The 21867-nt window shown below is 42.7% G+C and overlaps 1 protein-coding gene across 6 annotated transcripts in view; it reads left to right on the top strand.

Moving 5' to 3' along the window:
• Positions 1 to 21867, top strand: part of LOC124306788 (teneurin-a) — a 489347-nt gene that overhangs the window by 169264 nt on the left and 298216 nt on the right. Inside the window, exon 1 of one of the 6 annotated variants that reach the window (XM_046767796.1) lies at positions 9786 to 9802. The exons of the other annotated variants lie outside the window; for them this stretch is intronic. The gene's annotated coding sequence lies outside the window, so the exon portion shown is untranslated. Of the gene's footprint in view, positions 1 to 9785; positions 9803 to 21867 lie in introns of those variants that run through there. 6 annotated transcript variants of the gene reach the window in all.

Here is a 21867-nt window from a genome sequence, read left to right as displayed (position 1 = left end):
TGATGCGCGGGTTTCCGCATGAGCCGACATATACGCAGACATTTTTATGTAACTTGTATATTATTTACACGTCTATGCACCTACACGTGCAAGGTATACACGGCTGGGTTATGCGAAAGTAAAAAAATCTTATTAAAGTTAGCAAAGGGCAGGTAGGTGAGCAGGTGTTTTCAAATTCAAATTTGACTTTTATGTTCGGCGCTGCCGCCCCCGGTTTCTGCGTATGCATACCTTGTATAGCGTGTATGTATACGTCACAAGGTGTGCAGCGTGTCCCGGCAGGCAACCCTCCTTCGCCTCGAACACTCTAAAATTCCTATTTCGAATTTAATCAAATCGGATACACCGGAATACACGGATAAAAATCGCGTTTTGTAGTGCGCCGCTTGCATGTCATATTTAAAATAAAAAAAATAAAACAAAATCGGCTCTCCAAATCTCACTTTTTTTCATCCATATCCACGAATTACTTTTTTCTATTCGCTGCTGGTTCGATATTATTTTTACAACAGGTTTCAGTTATTCGTGCAAGGTTCCAAATCAATAAGTTGATTCCACCTCGACATACGAAACGGGATTTGCAATACCTCGGAAGGGTAGAACAGAGCGGATTTCGTCACCATTTTTATCTTCTTCTTTCTTAAACGAAACAATTAAAGTCGTATAAACAAACACAACTGTGATGAAATATTTTCAACGTCCGTGGATAAAAATTTTCTACACTTTATATCGACGTATGAATTGTTACGATTCTTTTCGTTCTTCGAGTTTCCATTTAAGCAATTTGTTAGTAATTTTTATGCAATTTGTGTAATTGATTATTAAACTGTAACCAGATCAGGGAATTCGAAATCTTTGTCCACATACAGATTAATTCCCTCATTCCATTGAATGATTACTAAACGTGACCCTGAAATCCGTGCACCTCCTGCGATAATTGGCAACGTAAACCCATAACGTACAGGTCGCTTTAATGGGCAATAACGAAGGAAGGGGGGATCCCAAGTCTTGAGCAAGCAGCTTGCTATTCCATAAGTATATAAGCGCGTTAGCGTTGCGAAGTAGCAACCCTCGTAATTCGCGTCCAGTTCTGCGGTCCATCCGCAAACTCGACTGCATCGATATCTGCTCCGTTTGTAAGATGAAGCGTTAAAGCTCCATGGCGAGGTTCAAACTTTCTCGACATTTTCACACATGGGTGAAGAACGGAGGCGTGCGAATGACGGCCGAGGAAAATCCGACCTCCGTGGATTTTCCGCGTATGCGAGGAATTTGCGAACATTTTTAAAGTCGAGAGTTCTCTTTTTTTTTCTTTTTCAAGGGTGGAAAAACGGCAAAAATCTAAACCAGCTCTCTCGATATCATATCCTATAATTTTACAAACACAAAGAATAATTTTACAAATTCACTTTCAAGTCTCGACGGTTCACTTGCGACACTGCAAAATGCCGGCCAACCTCCGGCCGCGGTTTGAAGGCGGATCTTAAAGCCGCGAGAACAAAGAGCGACGTAAGCCGAAATAATTGGCAATTACAAAACCGGGCTCGAGATATTAACTTTATCTCCTTCCAAGGCGAGGCGTTACGCTTTTCCATTATTGCGCGCGATACCCGCGCTGCCCTTTCTCTCTTCTTCTTTCTCTTCCTGTTTTTATGTTTCATTTTTTATTCTTTCATTCCGCGCTCTTTGCGCGAAATCTTCTCACGGCATTTTATTTATTTACTCGCCTTTTCATCTAACTGCAATAACTCGTTTATTCATCTACTCGATTCGGCTGTTCGTTCGTTGGCAAGAAGATGAAAAAACAACGATCAATCCTCTCTTGGAAACAAAAACGTCGTTCGCGTTTATTGCCTCGGTTTTCGCATAATTTCAGTTCATTAATTTTGGATGAAGTAAAAAACAAAAAAACAATGAAAGAAAGGGGAAAAAAAAAAACAATTACATCGCAGTTCTGAATCGATTTTGCCAATTCTTGACAGGTAAAATATACCTTGCTACTCGATTCTAGCCTGCCGAACCTCTTCAAACAGTGCAACATTTTTTTTTTTTTTTTTTATTTCGTTTCTCACCTAACACCGGATAAAAAATCCGTGAAGGAGAAATTTTTTACAAATTTTAGCTTAGCTCGATATAACGTAGATATAAATTTAAACGGTCATCGGCAATGACTATTCAATGATTTCAAATTTTTTACAAATAACAGAGGAAGTTATAAAGTGATGTAAAAAAATTTGTTGCTAGTTTTTGATGGTGAATCTTGCTGGTATGGCCGCGTGAAGTTATTCCTATTCACATCTGACTGACACACCTCAACTTTAGAGCATCTGAAACAAAAACAAAGAGATTATTGAAAAGTACACTTGCCGGTATCTCCTGAAGCAGAATTATGCAAATTCGATTTAAAAAAAATTGAAATAACAGCCGAGTTTTGAAATTTTCGATCTCTTTTTTCAACTCAAATTGTTTAAACAATGGATTAAATATTAATCAATAATTTTTATGGTATTTCGGGATATAGCTACACATATGCAGAACAGGCCATAAAAATATCAGCTTCATAGGTCCAACAGTTTTGTGTTTTTTGTAGAATGTCAACAAGGCGAACAAACGTTACTTTTTTTTCTACACTACACATAATTTATGAAAAATTGGAAAAAAATTGCCTTTTATCCTTAATCAGCGACGCCTGCTCCGTGTACCAAGCATTTCTACGTACATTTACTACAAGAATTTGGAGTTTTTATAAAAAAAAAAGTGACACTACGCCACGATGAATATTGCAAGCTTCGGAACACGCGTCGAATCATCTTAGGCAGCTCGATCTCTCTCCTTTCCTCTATCTAATTTTTTTTCTCGCAGTTGACGTCGCGCTCTTCAAAACGATACCTACTCGGGTTCTGTACGCGATCGGATTGTGCACGGTGATTGCCATCCAATCAAGAATTATCCGATTTGCCGCTGTGCGAAAGGCGAGGCTCCAGAATCAGGCGTACCAACTTCCACCGCGCTACGTGTACCACTTCCCCTGCAATCTCGTTCAGCGATGCATTCGTAGCAACCGAATCCCGATCTCTGCGAAAATGTACAGTTCGTTAATTAGTTATCGACCTAAATTACCCGAGTTATACGCAGGTACGTGTAACTCGCAACGAAAGCTCGCGGTTTGAAGACCGGCCCCCGATACGCGGAGGTATGAATTTACACTGCAGCTTTCGAATTTCTTTTCCTCTATTTATCCGCGCGATTTAAAGCCCGTCGGACGTGTTTTCACTAGGTTAAATTAGTAGCTGCTTTTATTACCGACGAGCCGGTCTATCGATATTGAATTACGCGAATTCCGCAACTGCAGTCCTCCGCAGGGAACGGATTCTCCACTCGATAGCTGTACAGTCTGTATTTTCGAAGAGGATCGGTGTTTTAGATTTGTCTGAATTACACACGCCCGCAGGTTAAAATTTCCCGAGATTCCGGTTTGTAAAAACAAATAACCTCCGAATCGTCCAACGGTAATTCTGTGAAGCAAACAGGTGCTTATATTTTATACAATTTACAAATATCGTTGGTAAATTACCGTCGACAGAAATCCAAAGTTATGTACGTATAAATGATACGCATACCCGTGCAGACATATTTTCTTTCTCGTTTCCTGTCACTGCGTGAGGAGTTTTCCCGGTTCCTATACAGCTTGAATGATCTGTACCTATAAGGATGCTTGCAGAGGGTTTATTCGGAGAGAAGCGAAAGTTTAACGTCTCCCGGAAAGAAATATACACGTTTCGTGCATACGTATGCGCACAGATGCTCCGACCGGCTTAAGGCTAACGCAATTTTCCTCTCCGCCGCTAGAAAAAGCTCAGCCGGAATCCCGGCTCGGTGACCTCTCCCGAGCTTTCGTTGGTAGAGCGAGGTCACCGGGAGAGATTTCTGGTTTGCACCACCGTCGCGCATTGAGACGTTGAATTTTTTCCTCCGTTTTTCGCATTTCCCTTTCCAAACGGCGTTATTATTGCTATCCTCCCCCTCCTTCCGCAGCTTCCCTCGCTCCGTGTCTCGGCTGACTTCTCGCTGCCTCTCCAACCCGAGATTAAATCATAACGTATTTATTAAACGGAGTGATTTAAAATTTAAGAAATATTGAATTCCCCCGAGGAGGGATGCTGAGGCGGCGGCGGAGGCGGCGGCTCTGCCTCCTCACCGCATCCTGCGGGCACCCTGAGTTTGTTATAGTCACGAATTCGTCACTTTCCGCATGAACCCCAGAGTGAGTAGGAAAATCAGTTTTTCTCTCTCTCTCTCTCTTTCGCTCTCCGCCTCCTCCAAATTCAAGAAAAGCAATATTTCTCCCATGCGAGAGAGGCTTGCAGTCGGTTGGAAGCTTTCGATAAACTCGAACGAAACGTATCCGCCCCTCTTGCGTTTCTCGGCGTTTTTTTTTCTTTTTTTCTCTCTTTTTTTATCTCTCTCTTTCTTGAGCAAAAGATACACTCACCGAACTTCGTTTGCGACACGGTGAGAATTCGGTTTACCCGTACGCAAAGTAGGTACCTACGTATCCTGTACCGCAGACGGGAAAAAATGAAAAGTAAGAAGGGAAAGAAGTAAAGAAAATTAAACGAAATAAACAAGCGACTGTGGCGGAACGCGATCGTTATTCGAGAGAGCGGAGGCTCCGATCCTGCGCCGAATAAAAAGGATCCTGTTTAATCGCCTTATCGGTAATACTCTATTTCCTTGCCAGACACGTTTGTATTAATTAAGAAGTAATTAATCAGAATTAAATTGACTCAGACTTCACCTCGGGCGAGCCGGAAGAGACAAAGAGGGGGAGGGGGAGGGAGAGGCAAGCCGACTTGACAGACCCATCTTGGCGGCCCTCAGGACTCGATTCCACTCCCTTACTCCCTTCTCCTCCCTCACCTCGCTCCCCGCTCGACTACAGTGTCAATATTTAAGGAGATGGTAATTCGTTTAAAATTTCAGCCATGATTAATACTCCCGGCACACTCGAAATTCATTGTATTTGCGCTCGATTTGGAAAGGAGAAATTACTTGGCGAAATTACTTCTCGTCAGAGAGGTATACTCTTTAATTATTACACACCGTCGGCGGTCAGATGAGGATATTATATTAAATTATTCTTCCTGCGTCGGAATGGAATAAAAGCACGTGACTGTACGTATACGTACATATGTATACCTATACGTATAACTCGTCAGCAGATTTTCACCGAAACAACGAAAGAAGCAAATAAAAGGCAATACGATAAGGACGTGAGTAAAAATATGGAAAACAAGAGATATAGGAACGAGAGAAACGAACGGCGTGATTAGATCGGCGATAAAAGGAAGTGATATATACAGCGTGGACGCGAATTCTTTTACGATTTGCTCTATGAGCGAGGACAACAATACGCTTGTCGCGTGGTCTGGATGCCAATGAAGAGAGGAGAGAAAACTCGGGGAGAAATTCCCCGGGAACGTGTCCAAACGTTATCACTCTCCTCGCTCAAATCGTCCCGACTCTCACTCGGTCCATCGGCAGCAGCTCTTCCCTCTCGTCCCGTACTCAATAAAACGGAATTAAAGGATTTCACACCTCTTACAGTGTCGCGAAAAATATCACCCTTAAACACGGTTCGCGTAACGGAAACAATCGGCGATGTGTCGTCCGAGAAGACTTGATTGAAAATTATACACAAGTTGCGATCAAATCGGAGTCGGAGAATCTTATTTTACAATTTTAAGAACAATACCTACGAGTCTGCTGAGATACAAAATCGGTTTTATTTCTGGCAAAACGTTCCCTAAGACCGCTGTTGCAACGATAGAGTTCAATGGGAGTTTACTTCTTCCCACACTGAGAAAAGTTTCATTTCTTACAGTAACTAGAAAAATTGAGTAAATCAGGCATCGTTGAAAAAACTGATTGAATATTGTTGGAATTATGAAAAACGAGGTATAACACGTAACCATTTTGCGCTATTGTCGATCCTTCTTTGATTATTGCAACGCAAAATCAGTTTCTTCGGTTTACTCTACTTTTTTAGTTGAACAAGGCTTTAACGTCAATTTATTCTCGCACAAGCATTACTGCGAAAGAATAGTAACGGATACCAGACTTTCCGTTAACGGCTAAAAATCTAATTTTCATTTTCTACCTAGGCCTATATTTTTCGATTGTGGTAAAAAATTGAAATAGTTAAGGACTGAGCGGTAACCTGTAATAAAAATTTCTCTCATTCCATCGTTAGTGAAAATAGAGCTTTTCAACGATCGCAGACGGAGTCGTTGCGCCGGACGTTGACGTCAGGTCAGACTTTGCAATTCGGGTAGATGCCAAGCATCAATTGGGGGTTTGAGTCGGGTTCGCATCCGCGACGGTGCTGATGGGGAGAGGGAGGAGGGGGGTGGAGGGGGGGGGGGTGAAGGATGGGGGTGGAACAATTATGCAGGAGCGTCCAATTACGGGTAACGGCCTAGCAGGCCCCCCAGGAGTCGGTGCCGCTATCTTGCGAGTCCCCCTCGCGAACCGAAGTCGACGATCTGCAGCCTCCCCCCTCTCCCTCTCCCTCTCTCTTGTTCTCTCTCTCTCTTTATCTCTCGCTCTAGCTTCACAGGTCTCTCCACCTTTACCGCCAGCCGGGCAAAGCCAATGGGATTTGTGACTGCAATTTCTCGCGAAAAGAACCTTGCCCGGTTAATGCGCTGGCCGCTAGCCAGTTTCTTGCAACTATGGACCGGCGGCCCCGCCGAATCGCGGGAAGAATTCTTCACCTCTGTTGCACCCTATAAATTTTGAAGTTGCGTGTGTGTAACGGGTCAAAAGTTTTTCGGTTTACCTGTGATTTTGAACTTTCGCAATTTTTGCGCAATTAGAGAGTGTTCATTTTTTATTACAATCGCAGTCGATAAGGAATTACGGGGAAACTAGTGTCGTTGTACCAATATTCAAGTGTTGGTGAAAATGTGATAGGAGTAAATAATTTAATGTCGTTATAACACGACTCATTTATTTTGTTTTTTTTTATTCTAACCCCAACATCGAACCGCCGCAAGACAGTGACGTAAAAATATAATGCGAGTCATTAAATAGTAGATATTCCGGCTACAGCAGCCACAAAACACGATTGAAAAAATAAAAAAAAAAATAAAAACATCCCTTCAGCAAATGAGTGTAAAGTCAATATTTCCAGCAGAATGTTTTTTTTTTTTGTTTTTGCATAAACGGCGGTTACAGTCCCTTTGTTAATTTTTCTCTCCAATTATACAAGGAGAAGAAACCTCCGATCGGTTGTCCAAAGGAACCGCGGTAAGGAGCATAAAATTTTCCACGGCTTAATTAACATTTACGGTTAGTCGTGTTTAAGTGGGGTGGGGGACAATCGCCGGTTAGGATTGCCTAAAACTTTATCGGCGGGGGACGGAAGGGGAATGCGAAACTTGAATCAAACGGGGGAAATAGTTGACCCACTATCGGGACGTCGTAAAGTTCGTCGGGGGGTTTCTGGGGTGAAGTTTGCGATGTGCTGCTGCTCGATTCTTGAGAACAATGGAAGGAGGGAGGAAAGCTCGGAACCGGGAACCGGGAACCGGGAACCAGGAACCAGGAGGGGGAGGAGGAAACCGAGTTACACGGGCGCCGCCACGGCTACTACTTTGTTTTCCGACATTCCGACGGTCTCGGATTCACCCCCCACCCCTTTCTTCTCCCCATTGCCCTCCGCGCTGGGTCTAATCCATATCAAGCCACCAAGGATGAAATTTACTACTTTAATAACACGCCCTGACCTCCGTCCCTCTCTCTCTCTCTATATTTCTCTATCTTTCTCTCTCTCTCTCTCCCTCTCTCTCTCTCTCGCCGCCCTCCGTGCTGCAGGTACACGTCCTTGTGCAGCTTAGCTTCTGGCTGCGCAGGAACGATTTCGAGAATTCGGGTCAATTTCTGTACCCGAATTCACTGCAAGCCCGTATACTACGTAGGTATGTATACGCGTACCTTGGTTCTGATCTGCGTTTCATAAAATTCAAATTTATTCGCCTTGCTTTGAGGGGAGTTATGTGGGTGTATAACATCGTTGCGGTTGGTTTACAAGGTACACACCTGATCAGGCCGAAATATATTTTCAGATTTTTCCTGCCGCGTTCCCTCGAAGTATTTTTTTTTTTTCGTCATCCGAATCAATTTTTTACACGCAACGTTTTGTTTCAAGTTTTCAAGTAATGCAAAACAATTACTTTTAACTTTTCGTCGTCGTCCAGAGTCGATTAAACTCGTTTTTTGCAGTGTTATTAGACTTGTTCGGATTATGCGAAAGCGAGTTTTCTCATCGTAGAGTTCAAAATGTTTACTTCGTGTCCCGGGCGAATAACCAGAGTCTGCGATAGATGGGAAAATTGAGAATTCGAAAGCTCTGCAGGTGTTATAGTTTGAACAAATTTTTACCACGTAAGAGAAATAACCTGGACATCTGAGAAAATTGCTACTGGAACTATTCACATCTGGGATAAATATATTTATATGTCAAAGTAAAAAAAAAAAGAAGAGATTCTCAAATAGCATTCATGAGCAAATATGAAAGGTTTGCGAGTTTCACAAAGCACAGTATGTGGATATATGGATATAAAACATACAATGAATTATCCGATATTCGAGATTTTATCTTCCGACAGCTCAAGAAATCCGTTTCCGATGGAGTGAATAAAAGGAGATCAACAAAGAACGCGAGAATCGTCGTGTACTGAATTTTCCACTTTGCGATTCGTTTCGTTGAGTCCGAAACTCAGTATTGAGAATACAGGATCAGGTTGAGTGTACTTGAAAACCCGAATATCGCGGCATCGTGATCTTCAAGAATCGCTGTAATATCAAAATGTTTCACAATAAGCCAACAATTACGGCACGTGTAATTAGGTGAGAAATGATGGGTTTTACGCAGCATTAAATATTGAAATTATATAATCTAAAGTTTAAAGGAGCGACATAGAGAGAGAGAGAGAGAAGAAGGGAAAAAAGGATCTGACCAAATTGCGAACCGTTTTTGCTAAGAGATACACTTTTTCTCTTTGCTCCCCCTTCTGTTAAATATTACGAGCATGTTAAATTTCATAAAAATCCGCGGAAACGCCATTTTTATGCGAGACGTTTACGAGGCGAGTAATAAAAAAAGGGAAATATAATTTGTTAGCTCGTTTTATGGGAAAAGTTGAAGCGCAAACTGCCAATCGCAACGCGCCATACATGCCACGAGTATGTCTGTAACAAGCTTGCACGAATTCGCGTATGAATTTCTGATTTCCAGCAGGCGTCATAACGATCGTCAACCAAATCGTGCGTCATAAGCTAATCAGCCGGATGCATAACTCTGACCGCGGAACGAAGATCGGGCTTTGCCAAATCGAGAGGAACACCTTCGGCATTCGATATATCCAACTTCTACGCCTCGTTCAAAACTTATCTCGAATCTTGTTTCTCAGGTTTCGCACTAGTCGAGTAAACCGATCCTCACGATCGAGACTCGCACACTTAAGCGCAGAAACACCAGCACGTAACGTTTGTAAACACAGCTCGCATCGCCGCTCAAAGTTCAGTGTCGAATTCGAGATCGTGACGAGCGCACGTCGCGAAATTCTTCCATCGAAAGTCCGCGTCAAAGCTCGACTTGATCCTTCAGTCCTGCTGCTTTATGTTTCCGCTCGTGTGTGCGTGTACGGTGTGAAGTGTCAATGGTGGATGTAGTACACGTTTATCGGAAGGAGAATGGCAACGGAAATGGGAAATCCTGATCGCCGCAGCCTCTGAGGTAATCAGCTTATACCGATAATCGGGTTTTGGTATGATTTCGCGTATTTCGAAGCCGGTCAAGTCCTGCACGTCAGTGAATAATTCAGCGATGGCTACTAAGCTGAAAATAATCGATGCATCGATTGATCCGGTTGAAAAATATAATCGAACACGACTCGATTGAATCGGGAAAAATCAATTGGTTAATCGATTATTTCGTATTTCTTTGAAATTGTGCACGTGATAAAAAAAATGTCGTAAATTTTAGCACGCAGTCTCGATAGCGGAAAAGTTTTTTTTTCATAATTTATTGCTTCATTTGAAATATTTTTTTAATTTTAGGTGAAAATGTTCATTTATCTTTCACTTGTTATATCAAATAGGTATACTTAGTAAGTAAGACGATGATAATACTTGAAACTTTGATCACGTAAACCGATGTTCTATCGCATCGTTCATGGGAGTAAAAAAAAAAAAAAAAACACCGATTGTTAGGAAAAATAATCGATTATACGCGATTAATCGGGAAAAAAAAGCGAGCCATTGGCGAATTGCTACAGCCCGTGATGAGAAATTATACGTCGTATTTGTTAGATCCGTAAGTACGAATACAGCGAGGGAGAATAAGAGAATCAAGAGGGTGCGGGGAGAAAAGTTGGTAGATTTCAAATTTCTTCGTTCCTCGCCCCTAATTTTTTATCGGACCGTTTTTCTGCGGGTCGCATCCTCGTCGACGGTTTTCTTTTATACGTCTCTCTGTCAGGGCCTTTAACGAATTAACAGTAAAGAAAGGAAAAGAGAAAGCAGGGAATAAACAACCCGAAAATAAATCAACGACGGTCCCCCGATGCGCCATTGTTTCTCATTCTCTTCCCACAGCTCGCCATTCGTATCAATCACGTTAATGATCGGACTACGCTTTTCATTAGTGTCTGAATTAAAAGTACAAAGTACGAAGAGTCGGTTCGAAACAATAAGAAAATGATCCGAAAATAAAAACAGTCTTGCCTTGGCGGCGATGTCTATTTCTCAGATTCCTCGGCCTCCGTTTCTCCTCTTCGCTACATTTCAAAAAAAAAAAAAAAAGAACCACGCGATACAAAGTGTCCCAGGGTTTTGTACCCTGATGGAATATCTACCGACCCAAGGAGTTTCTCTCTCGACGAACTTCCGGTCACTCGAGAAGAAGTAGTTGCGTTTTCTTTTTTTTTTTTTTTGTTGTACTCTGTAGTTTGCGCTACTTTCTTGGTTTTCTCTTTCTTCTTTGAACTTTCCTTTAAACTTCTGACAAATAAAATTAATCAACGTTGGATACAACAAAGCGTACCTGCAACATTTTCCGAAGCACGCTCAACCTTGCTATTCGAAATTCTGCCGGTTAGTCACGGCGATGAGCGCAGCTGTATTACGTTTTTCATTCGGCGAGTGACTGGTAATGCGTTTGAAATTGCCATTCCGTGCCTGCGTTGTTGTTTGCGTTTCACATAAAAAAAGAAGCAAATTTTACGAAATGAAATCTTACAAACGACGGAAAACCCTCGACGCTTTCACCCGCAGCCAACGTCGACGACTTGAAACGCTTTGTAATCACCCGAACCGTGACTTGTTTCGAAAATAATAGTACGTACGTAGAGGGAAACGCCGTTGGTCGTTGAATCGATTTCACAAGTTTATTTTTAGTTTCTATTTTCGCTACCGAACGGAAAAAAGGATCGATTGAATAAAATTGACGGTAGTGGTGGTGGTGGTGGTGGTGGTTTATTATCGAGATGGAACAGGATGACGTTTTGCTTTTTTCTCTATCAACGCGTATGACTGCGGCAATTGCATGCCGTTTTTTTAAATGTTTTTCTTGTCTTTATCTGTTTTTTCTAAATCGGTTTTGATTATTTTTCCCATCACATGCGTGCAGTGACACGGACGACGGTATAGAACGCGATCCGTCGATTGAAAACAGACTTTGTCATCCGACAGGAGTCGATTTGGCGGTGTTCTATTTCTGTCCGTCTTCGCCACTCCGCGATAACACGGATCGATCACTTTACTTACCTCTAACTATACTCAACGGAGACTCGGCAACTTAGGTACTCCAAGAGGTTTATTACCCAGCTCAATTCCCTCAGGACGGCAGACAACCTGCGATCGCTCTATTTCACCAAAATCACGTTTAATTATTTCGTACAAACATATTTACTCCGACTATTCAAAGCCGCAAAGCGGAAGACTTGACATTCGGTTTGAAAATTTCAACATAGCGTGAATTAATACAACCCTAAAGTTCAAAATTCAAAAACCGTTGAACACGTTTGAAAGTATATTAAAGAGCTTGCAGGAGGGACAACTGACAATTCTTGATGTACGTTTCCAATTTGTCCAAAGATACAGAGATCAGCTCCCGAAGCTAAATGCGCGAATATAATAAGGTTCGGACCGAAGACGAGGGTTAATGAAGGGCGAAAAGGAAAAAATTGCGGATAAAAAGCGTCCGGGGCTTTCCGAGGTGCGGAGCTTGCAGGCTGTCCAGTCGACGTCGAGGGTGGGAGGTGAAAAATACGCCAGCCTACTTAGAGTAATTGTCAAGGATAGAAATAAAGAGTTCAGCAGCTTTTGCGCCAAATTGGCACTTTGTTCAGCGTGCGGAGGACAGAAAAGGTGCAAAGCTCACGTTCGGACGGGATTCGGTGGTGATCGTGGAGTGCGCACGACGGCATCACCGATGTATTCCAACCTCAAACAATTTCACCCCACAAACCCTCCGACGGTTATGGTTTCGTCAAATTGACCGCATTCACTCACTCTGGATGCGTGCACGTCCCTCATCCGTGTTAACTGCACATGTGGCTGCTCTCCTCCTCCTCCTCCTCCTCGATCTGTGGTCATGCCCGTCAAACGCAGAGCTTGCAGTTCGTACCGTTGCACGGCGACGCGATATTCGCGTGCTTCTATTTTGGGCGCTTTTAATTTCGACGCGCTTCAAAAACGCGCGAGGGGGATGCGAAGAGCGGGAAAAAAGCTCCGGCGAAGCGCAACGCTACTCGAGGATAAGGCAGAGTGCAAGAAGCGCTGCACTGCCGAGGATAAGAATCACCGAGGATCAAGCACAGGCGTTGATACTGCAGAGGGCACCGAAGCTCGACGACTCGTCGGTAAAGAAGGGATTTCGCAACCCCTTCGACGGGTAGCCGCCAGTCGGCCGAGTCTAGGGGCTGACAGCAGGGTGCCGACCGTCGCTTTCGACCCTCAGAGGGGTTCTTTATCCGCCACGAGAACTGCAGGATGCTGCCACCGGATTCTTTCCCCTCCCTCCGTCATGTTTTCGTCAATATATCGTCGAGTCTTATCGTTTCGACGTATATTCGTTCTCGATCGACGGACTCACCCCCGCGACTCGCTGCCTCGTTTCTGCGACAGGTGGCACTCACGATTCGCGTTTTCCATGCGCGAAGGAAACCGGGGTGATGTGACGTTGAGCTTGCGACGTACCGGATCGAGGGGAACATCACCGTTGTACTCTGGGGAATTGATGGTCGGGTGACGAAGTCGAAGAAAGGAGAAAGAAAGCATTTCTTATATCCAGTCGGTTTACATGCCTACCCGGTGATGCGTTGCAGTTCAATGATTTCGTTACGATAGGCAATAAATATCTTACCTCGAGATATTGTTATCTGTTTATTCGGTTGATTAACTTTATGTTCACTCCAACTCACCGCTCGCCGCCTTCCGAGGCTTACTTCTCTAAACGTCTACACATGCGCAACTTTGTGGAAGGCGAGGTTGATGCACGGATCAATCGAATCTCGATGTTATAGCTTTCGTCTGTGTAATGGTCTCTATCTCCCGAGTTTCTCTCTCTTTCTTTCGCTTCGTGCGAATATATTGATCTCAGCATACGTACTTCACGGAGAATGAGGCTAACGATAAACGCGATATACCTTGTATTATCATTGGTTTAATCGTGGCGGAGAAGCTACGAGCTTTAGCGGAATATTTTGAATTTTGCTCGGCTAAGAATCCACGACTTCTTACAAGTCTTGCAATATTTTTGAGCACCTGGGGTGTACATCGCTCCGTGTGATAACATGTCGTGGTAAGTTGAGAAACATTAGACGTGTCTCTTTTAAAAGGTAACAATCATACCTAAAGTTTACCTCAAATAATGAATAATTAATGGAATTTTTAAGGGTGAAAATATTACTACATGTATATGATAGTCTGTTAGAAGCGAATTATGTCACGTTGGTTTATAAAACCGAGATATATCAAATGAATCGATTTTTAGGGGTAAATCGTAAGAGGTGGCTTTTATCCCTTAAACGGCCAAATCGGTAGGTGAAAAAAATCCTTTGAGCAATAAGCATCGCTACAGTAATTATGGTCATGCATGTGACGATTATCGGCAAAGGAATATCCCGAATGTGATATTAGTGAAGGAACGGTGGCATTAATAATCGGGAAGGATCGAGTCGTTCGTTTTCCCGTTTTCCCGTTTCCCGTCGTTGGAGTGATTAAAAAGTTGATCCGCCGGGTTGTCTCATCGCAGGAGTTCTTCGCCCCGCGCCTCGTCAAACAGCCGGGGACAATATGGCGGCGAGTAATTGTCGGGGCGGATGGATGGTGCGCCATCCTGATTCTTGGCGAAATCGAAGAGGAAAGAATAAGACCGGAGGAAAAGATTCCGGAGGGAGGGAGAGGATGAGGAGGAACAGGAAGGGGGAACGACCGATAGTGTCGGATTACCAACGTGGGATTGTGAAGTGCAGACACGAGGAGGAGAAAGTTATTAGAAATACCTAGCCCAACGAGTACAATGCGATTTCTTCCCTCGGAGTGGATGAATTGCGGAGGTAAGAGGGAAGCGACAGCTCTTTTCCCTTTTCCCTTTTCCCTTTTTCCTTTTCTCTCCCACTTCGCATCATCTTCCAACACCCACCGATAATCACTGGCATAATCATACGCATCGCGGCACACTCTCGCCACAATATCTCAGGTGTGTCTCTCATACCTCGTCCCACGTGCAGACGCGTTGTACGTAACTTGATCCGTTGCACATACCTCCAACTGGACGTCTGCATATCTATGCCTAGGCGCGGTAGGTAGATGTGGAACAATCCTGCAGGCTATCCTGCTCCTCCGATCGGGCGAAAGGGAATTCTCTCGGTTGAAAGCGCAATTATCGTCTAGGTAGGTATACCTGTGCATACCCACCCACCATTGCATATCACCGCTTTCGTGAGATTCGTCGTTGGTAATGTACGTGTAACATGCATAGGTACCGGGGTTGCATTTATTTGATTGCCTCTATGCTCGGCGATCAATCTTTCCCTGAGACATCGCGAGCATGGTGTACTTTTCGATTTGATTAACTCTGTATGAAACGCGGACGCTTGTCAAACGGATCTCTTTCCGACCTGTCTGCTGTTTTCCTCAAATAACCCTTATCGTCTCTGGCTTTAACGCCCCATCCGTGATTTCGGAATAGTTCGGTAATTTCAATGGTGTCGGTTCAGGTGTCAGGTTCTGTCCCGTGTTGGCGATGATTGAATTGAAACTGTTAAAGTCAAAATTGATGAAAGCTTGTAAATTTGATATGTGTAAGGTACATCGATACGCGAAGGAAAACTTCGATTGCATACATTTGTGCGGAGGAAACTGAAATCGAAAAAAAAAATAAGTAAAACAATTGGCGAAACTGCATCACAAGGTGGTTGGACTTCCTTTACCTTCCGTCCCCCTTCGATCTCATCGTTTCCGTTTTTTTTTTTCTTTTTATATCTCAACTGTTTTCCAATCTCCGCAAACCAAATACTTCTTACAAAGATCGGACGGTCATTTGGCATTAAATTGAGGAACGTATTTTTTTTCTTCCGTTCTTCTTCCTCCTCCTCTCTTACTTTTTCTTCCTCGTTGGTTCAAAGAGTTAAACTAAAGTAACCGTAACTTGACCGCAACTTGTGCAAGATTTGTTTTATTTTTATTTTTTTGTTTCCAACGAACCGCTGAAAACGAAGTGAGAGGAGAAATCAACCCTTGCGGGGAGTCGCGGGAGGTGGGCAGGGCGGTGCGGGGGGATTGATCGAGGAGAGTGTAAATAATTTAGTTTCACTTTTTCGCAAGTGCAGCGGCGGTAATCCGAGGATGGGTTGGGGGTAATCGCAAGGCTCTGGGTTATCTTGGAGAAACTGATCACAAATCCAATTATAGGTGAAACTGTTCCCAGTGACGTCAGGGCCTCCCTTTGCCAACCCTTCTGCGGTGTTTATCTATGTACATGCATGTATGTATTTATGTACGTACGTACGTATACCTATATCGGAGAGCAATTATCCCCACCTCAAGGATCTCGATCGTCCATTCGCTCGTCGATATCGCGTGTATTTTTTTTTTTTTTCTTCTTTTTTTCCCTTCTTTTCCGGCGCCTGGGATCGAGGGGGTTCCGCTTCCGAAGCTTTGCCGCTCCTCTCTTTTGTCTTCGAGGATTTCCTCGGCTGTCAACGATGACGTCTCAAATGGAACGAATTAGACTCTCGTCTCTTTCTCCTCCGAGAAAAGCCAACGGCGCCTGTTGTTCTTTCCTGCAAATCACACGATCGTTAAATTTGCATTTCGCGACCAGACGACTCGGTGCAGAACTGAACGAGGATGAAAGACGCCGAGCGAGACTCTTGAAGGAGGCAATGGTCCGCGACTTGGAACTTATTACAAAGTCATATCATTCGGCAATGCACTGCCGTATACGTCTGCGTACACGTGTATATATATATATATATATATGTTATAAATATATTATATATGGGGTGGATTCAGGGGGTGATGGGCGATGAAACAGAGAAACGTTTCCTTTCCGTCGGGGCATAAAATCCTCGTAGAAAATCGTTGCGCTTTATAATATCGTTCACCGTTACCGTAACTTCTTACCGATCTACACGTACGGAAATAATGAAAATACATCTCCCTTCACCTCCGCGATGTAGCAGTTTGGCGGGGCACGGAGCTTATCTTAATCGTCGCGGATTACGCGCAGGTAGGTACCTGATATAGAATTGGCGAAAAATCGTCGTCGCGTTAGTAATAATAATTCAGATCCCGCGAAATTGGCCGCTCGACCGAGGGCGAGGAAAAAAAGATAAATAAAAACTACCCCCATTTTCAAGGATCGGCTGCGAGCGACACTTTCGTCGGTTATATCGAAAATTCTTGAATATCATTTGAAACGAATCGGTGCTGCGACGAAGCGACGGCGCGTGGAAAAAACATTTTCAATACCGGCTTGTAATTTGCAATTAAATTCATTCCTTCCGTGGGGGTTGATGGGTATCGATTATACCGGATGTGTTTGAAACCTTCGTTCGTTCGTTCGTTCGTCCCGTTCGATTCCTCTGTTAATTCTCCGTTAATGCTTACCTGTAACATCAGTTCTACAGACTGCTGCAGCACGCCACGCCGCCGGAAATCACCGCTGCCAACTTTTAATTACTAATGTCAGTTTCTCGGTCCGCTGTGCCGGCCCATATATTCGTAACAAAGTTAATTTACCGCTTTTATATGTATTGTACAACGAACGTATATACAGGGTATTATATCTACGGGACGTTGGTACGAAACAACTGCAACTGATATTCCGACACTTTAACGAGTAGCGCTCGTCGGTTTTACGATTCAAACATATATTTTTTTTTTTTTTCATTTTCTCATTTGCTCGCCACCGTTTTTTCTTTCTTTTTTCTTTTACTTTCTATTCATACTAATTTATATACCGTCACCGAATTTATCACGTTTCGAGTGATACAAATTTGCAACGCGTGTAACCACAGTTACGGGAATGCCAAAATTAACGTACGACGGAGAGGTTATATCGCTGTGGTTTTGCTCTCATGTGAAATGTCAATATCCGTAGATATCACGCGAGTTTGAATTATACAATATTTTTTCACTTCGGACAACGTGAAAATTAATTAAACTTATAACGAGCTAATTAAATAAAACCCAGCATACACATATATTTAACGAAAAATATCGCGTCAACTTTTATTCAATATTTATCAGTCGTTATTCGAGATCATGTCCGTCAGCTATCGTTGCATACATAATATATATATTACATTTATACCTACCTCGAGTACATATATACATTATTCAATGAAACAGCGGTAGGAATAATAATAATAATATTGTTTACGCCGTGTTATCAACCGAGTAAAAAAAAAATGACCGTAAATATATATACACGTATCTATATGCGAATTTATATTTACGTATACGTTTGCTCTTTCGAATTTGCCTATAAATTATTATTTTTTTTTTGTATTCTGCGCCATTTTTCACTCACCGGTGTCGGGGGCAAAAAAAAAAATAAAACTATCGTTACAGAATGAGAGGAATTCTGCGTTCGTACACTTTGACGAGAGGGCTGCACATACGGGGAGGGCAATCTATTCATCCGCAGGTACACCCGATGTAGTAAAAAATTACCACCTATTCAATCCACTTGCGAATTTTCTCCGTCTATTTACCATATATACCACGTGCCTTTGACGGAACGAATCGAAGGTTGACTTTTTACCGGGCACCGCGCAACCCTGGAGTGCGGAATTAGCCCCTGAATGAGAGGAAATTTCACAGCAGCCTGCATGTCCCCTCTCTGCAGGCCTCCGTCTGTCTCTATACCTAATATATACTGAATTGCACTGATTGTATTCTCATGTAAAACGCACGCGACCCACGTAATAACCGGGCAGGAAAAGACCGGCCAAACGCGTTTAGAATCGTCTTTACGTCACACCGGAGTTCAAAAAGGGGAAATAACAGTCTTGTAGCGCTTTCCGGGTCTTTAATAAAAGATAATTGAGAGGATTCGGAAAAACACAACTTATACCCCGAGTTTCAACCCTTAACGGCCGGGGCTGTAACGCCTGCCGTAAACAAAAAAAAAAAATTGAACATAGTTAAAAAACGATTTATATTTTATATTTCTCAACTAAACTTTATTTCACTTCGAATTAAATTTACAATTATACCCATATTCACGGAATATTGCCCTGTGGCGAAAATTCTTTCGATAAAATTTTTTTCATATAACATACGGAATGAATTTCATCGATTGAGAAATAGTTAGATTTTGAACTATGGTAATATTGTTTTATACAAATAAATTGAACCGATCCCCTTAACAATTATCGCTATATATATATATATATATATATAAATGTGTGTACCTATCATCATTAATGTTTCTTACACAAAGTTTGCGCCGCATGAGCCGACGCCGGTTTTCGACATTTCAGAAAAGGCGAAGTGTCGGCTGAGATTGGATTCGGATAGCCCTTCTCGACGGCTAATAAGATTCAGGCCTTAATCAATCTGGCAGCGTGCAATTAACGCGTCGTTTTGACGGGCGTTCTCTCTCTCTCTCTCTCTTTCTCTCTCTCTCTATATATATATCTCTTCCTTTCTCTCTCTCTCTCTCCATCTGACGTGGACTTCTTTAATCAGTCACTCTCACCGGGTGGCTGGGTTGGTACGGGTGTGTGTGTGTGTGTGTGTGTGCGTGTGGTAACCGTACGAACGGATGGTGAACGGGAAGGAAAGGAAGCCGGGATATCTGTGTATGTATACCAAAAGGGGCGAAAACCCCGCAGCTTATACACCGGGCCCATAACTCCGGCGAGCTTCGCGAAATGAATCACGCGACTGAATCTGACGGGTGATTTTTTAGCGATTGCAAATATTAACGCGCACATCGCGAACCTTCAAACACCCGTCGATAGCCGGCTCGTGGGCCTCGAATTTGTCGAAAATTCTTTCAACGACGTTCTCCGACGGACCTGCAAATTGGAAAGTTACGTTTCTGTTCTATATGAGGAATTCAGGGTTAATTCGAATAGGGGCAGGATTTCATGTATCGTTGTTCCAACTGCGAAAAGCATTTCAATCTTTTTTTTTTTTGTTCAAACGCTAACAGAGTTCCTTAATCGATAATATTTTCACAGTGATAACGAGATATTTGAATATTATGAAAAAAATTATGAAAAGTTGCGTAGACAAAATGAAAAATATCTAATAACCAAAATCAAAGTCGGCAGGCAAGGCGGTAATATTTTTATTTATCTTTCGGCGTATATAGGTAACACAATTATTCGGGTGAGGCAATCGGAGGACGGTATTCAGGCGTAGGCAATAATTGACAACGTGTTTACGGGCTACGCGTGAGCAATTAAACCCCCGCTGCAGACGAGAATAACATCGTTAACGCGGATATAATCTGAAACTCGATGGCGGCGTTTATCGGAGCTCCGAGACTTCGTCTAGTTGTTATTCATTAAGATGCTCGCTGCTGAATACGGGTCTCGATGTTTTATTTTCATCAAAGTCGGGGTGCTAGGAACAAAGTTTATACACCGAGAATCAGAAGATACTGGATGACGGAAGTAATTGGATAAGAGAGAGCAACAATCGTTGATCCGTCATTGAATTCTTCAACTTTGAATTTAAATTCGATCGGAGTAAAATTTTAACCACCGTAACTTGGTACGTTATTTTCACTCTACGCTTCAAAAACTACAATCCGGATTACAATGATCGCAGTCTAATGGTTTTTGAAATTGTTCCAAAGTCGGAGAATGTATGTCGGGTTAAAATTTCGGCTCACTCGGTTGCAGAATCTGCAAATTTTGTACATGTATACACATATATATATATATATATATATATATATAATTAACTACACAGAGTGAGGGAATTAGCGCGGGATATAGAGTCGGGGCTTGTTGATGCGGGGAAAAGCGTCGTCAATGACGTGCGCAAGCTGCGGCAATACGATTATGGGATACGTATTATAACGGGGTAGCTTTATACACATGCAACGAATTCATTTCCAGCCTTCTCTGCGCGCCCTCGAGCTGCAACACATGTGTCTGTGCACAAATGCACCGACGTCGACAGCGTTATTCTCTCGTTCAGTGTCATAGGTTTCCGCTGAAAACGGTTGCTAGGTTATCCACAGATCAGCGAGGGAAACGGATATACATGCCTACGTATGTATAGGCATACGTATAGACTCCAAACTCTCGCGAATACTATATGATCGTGCTGTAACAAACGAACGTCATTTGAATAAACCAATTATTTCAATCAACGTGACAGTGCGGACACACGAGTATAATTCACCCGTGTATATGTATGTATATATGTATCCTCTACGGGGGATAAAGTTGAAAGAAAAAAAGAAGAAAATTCCATGGACGGAGAGCGATTTTATTTATTTTACGTAATTATTTTTCTCATTTCTATTATTTTTTTTTTTTTCATTCATCCAAATTTATTCCCGTAACAAACTACCGTACAAAAAAATCGCTCATCTCAACCCTTTTCATCCCGGCGGGTTATCCGCGTTTGTATGTGTCTCAGAAGTAAAGTGGTTCCTTTTAACTTGGTCCTTTCCCCTATGTATGTATGAGTAACTGCGTGCAGTGTACGTTATTCTTTCAGAAAACTCAGCCGCACAGTTGCGTCTATATATATATATTAATGAAAGGAATTACAAATGATGCGTATAATCATTGTGCAACTTGAATATTACAATACTGAGTTTTCTTAATTCAATGTTTCTTAAAACGATAGCTGGCACTCAATCTATCCCTTATGAGTTACGGGAAGCTCGGTTACGAATCCACGGTCGACAGGATACTCGATGTGTCCTTACTCGACTGCCTCTCAATCGGAACTGCTTCTTCCTTCGCAGCTTCTTACTCCAAAAAGCTTCACCGGGCTCATCAGCCCCGTGAAGCTTTTCCCCTTTTCCCTCTTTACCTCTACGGGTAGATAACGGTACCCATAGATGTGTCACCCCGAACCCAATCAGCGAACGTCATAAACGACTACCCTTATGCTTAAATTAACTACTTATTACTGTTATAAATGTTTAAACTAGGGTCTTGGGAATTTCCACTCTCAGGGAAAAACCCGACCATTCTTCTCTCTCCGACATATATATATATATATGTGTGTGTGTCTGGTCGTGCAGGACTCTAAACGATTGACAGCTTATATGCCCCGCGGATTCTGAGGCCCATTAAGTCGGTTCTTCTT

This window comes from Neodiprion virginianus, chromosome 6 (genome assembly GCF_021901495.1).
Source record: "Neodiprion virginianus isolate iyNeoVirg1 chromosome 6, iyNeoVirg1.1, whole genome shotgun sequence".
NCBI classification, from domain to species: Eukaryota; Metazoa; Arthropoda; class Insecta; order Hymenoptera; family Diprionidae; genus Neodiprion; species Neodiprion virginianus.
Note: the sequence above shows the minus strand (reverse complement) of the source record. Positions and strands in the feature narration are given on the sequence as shown.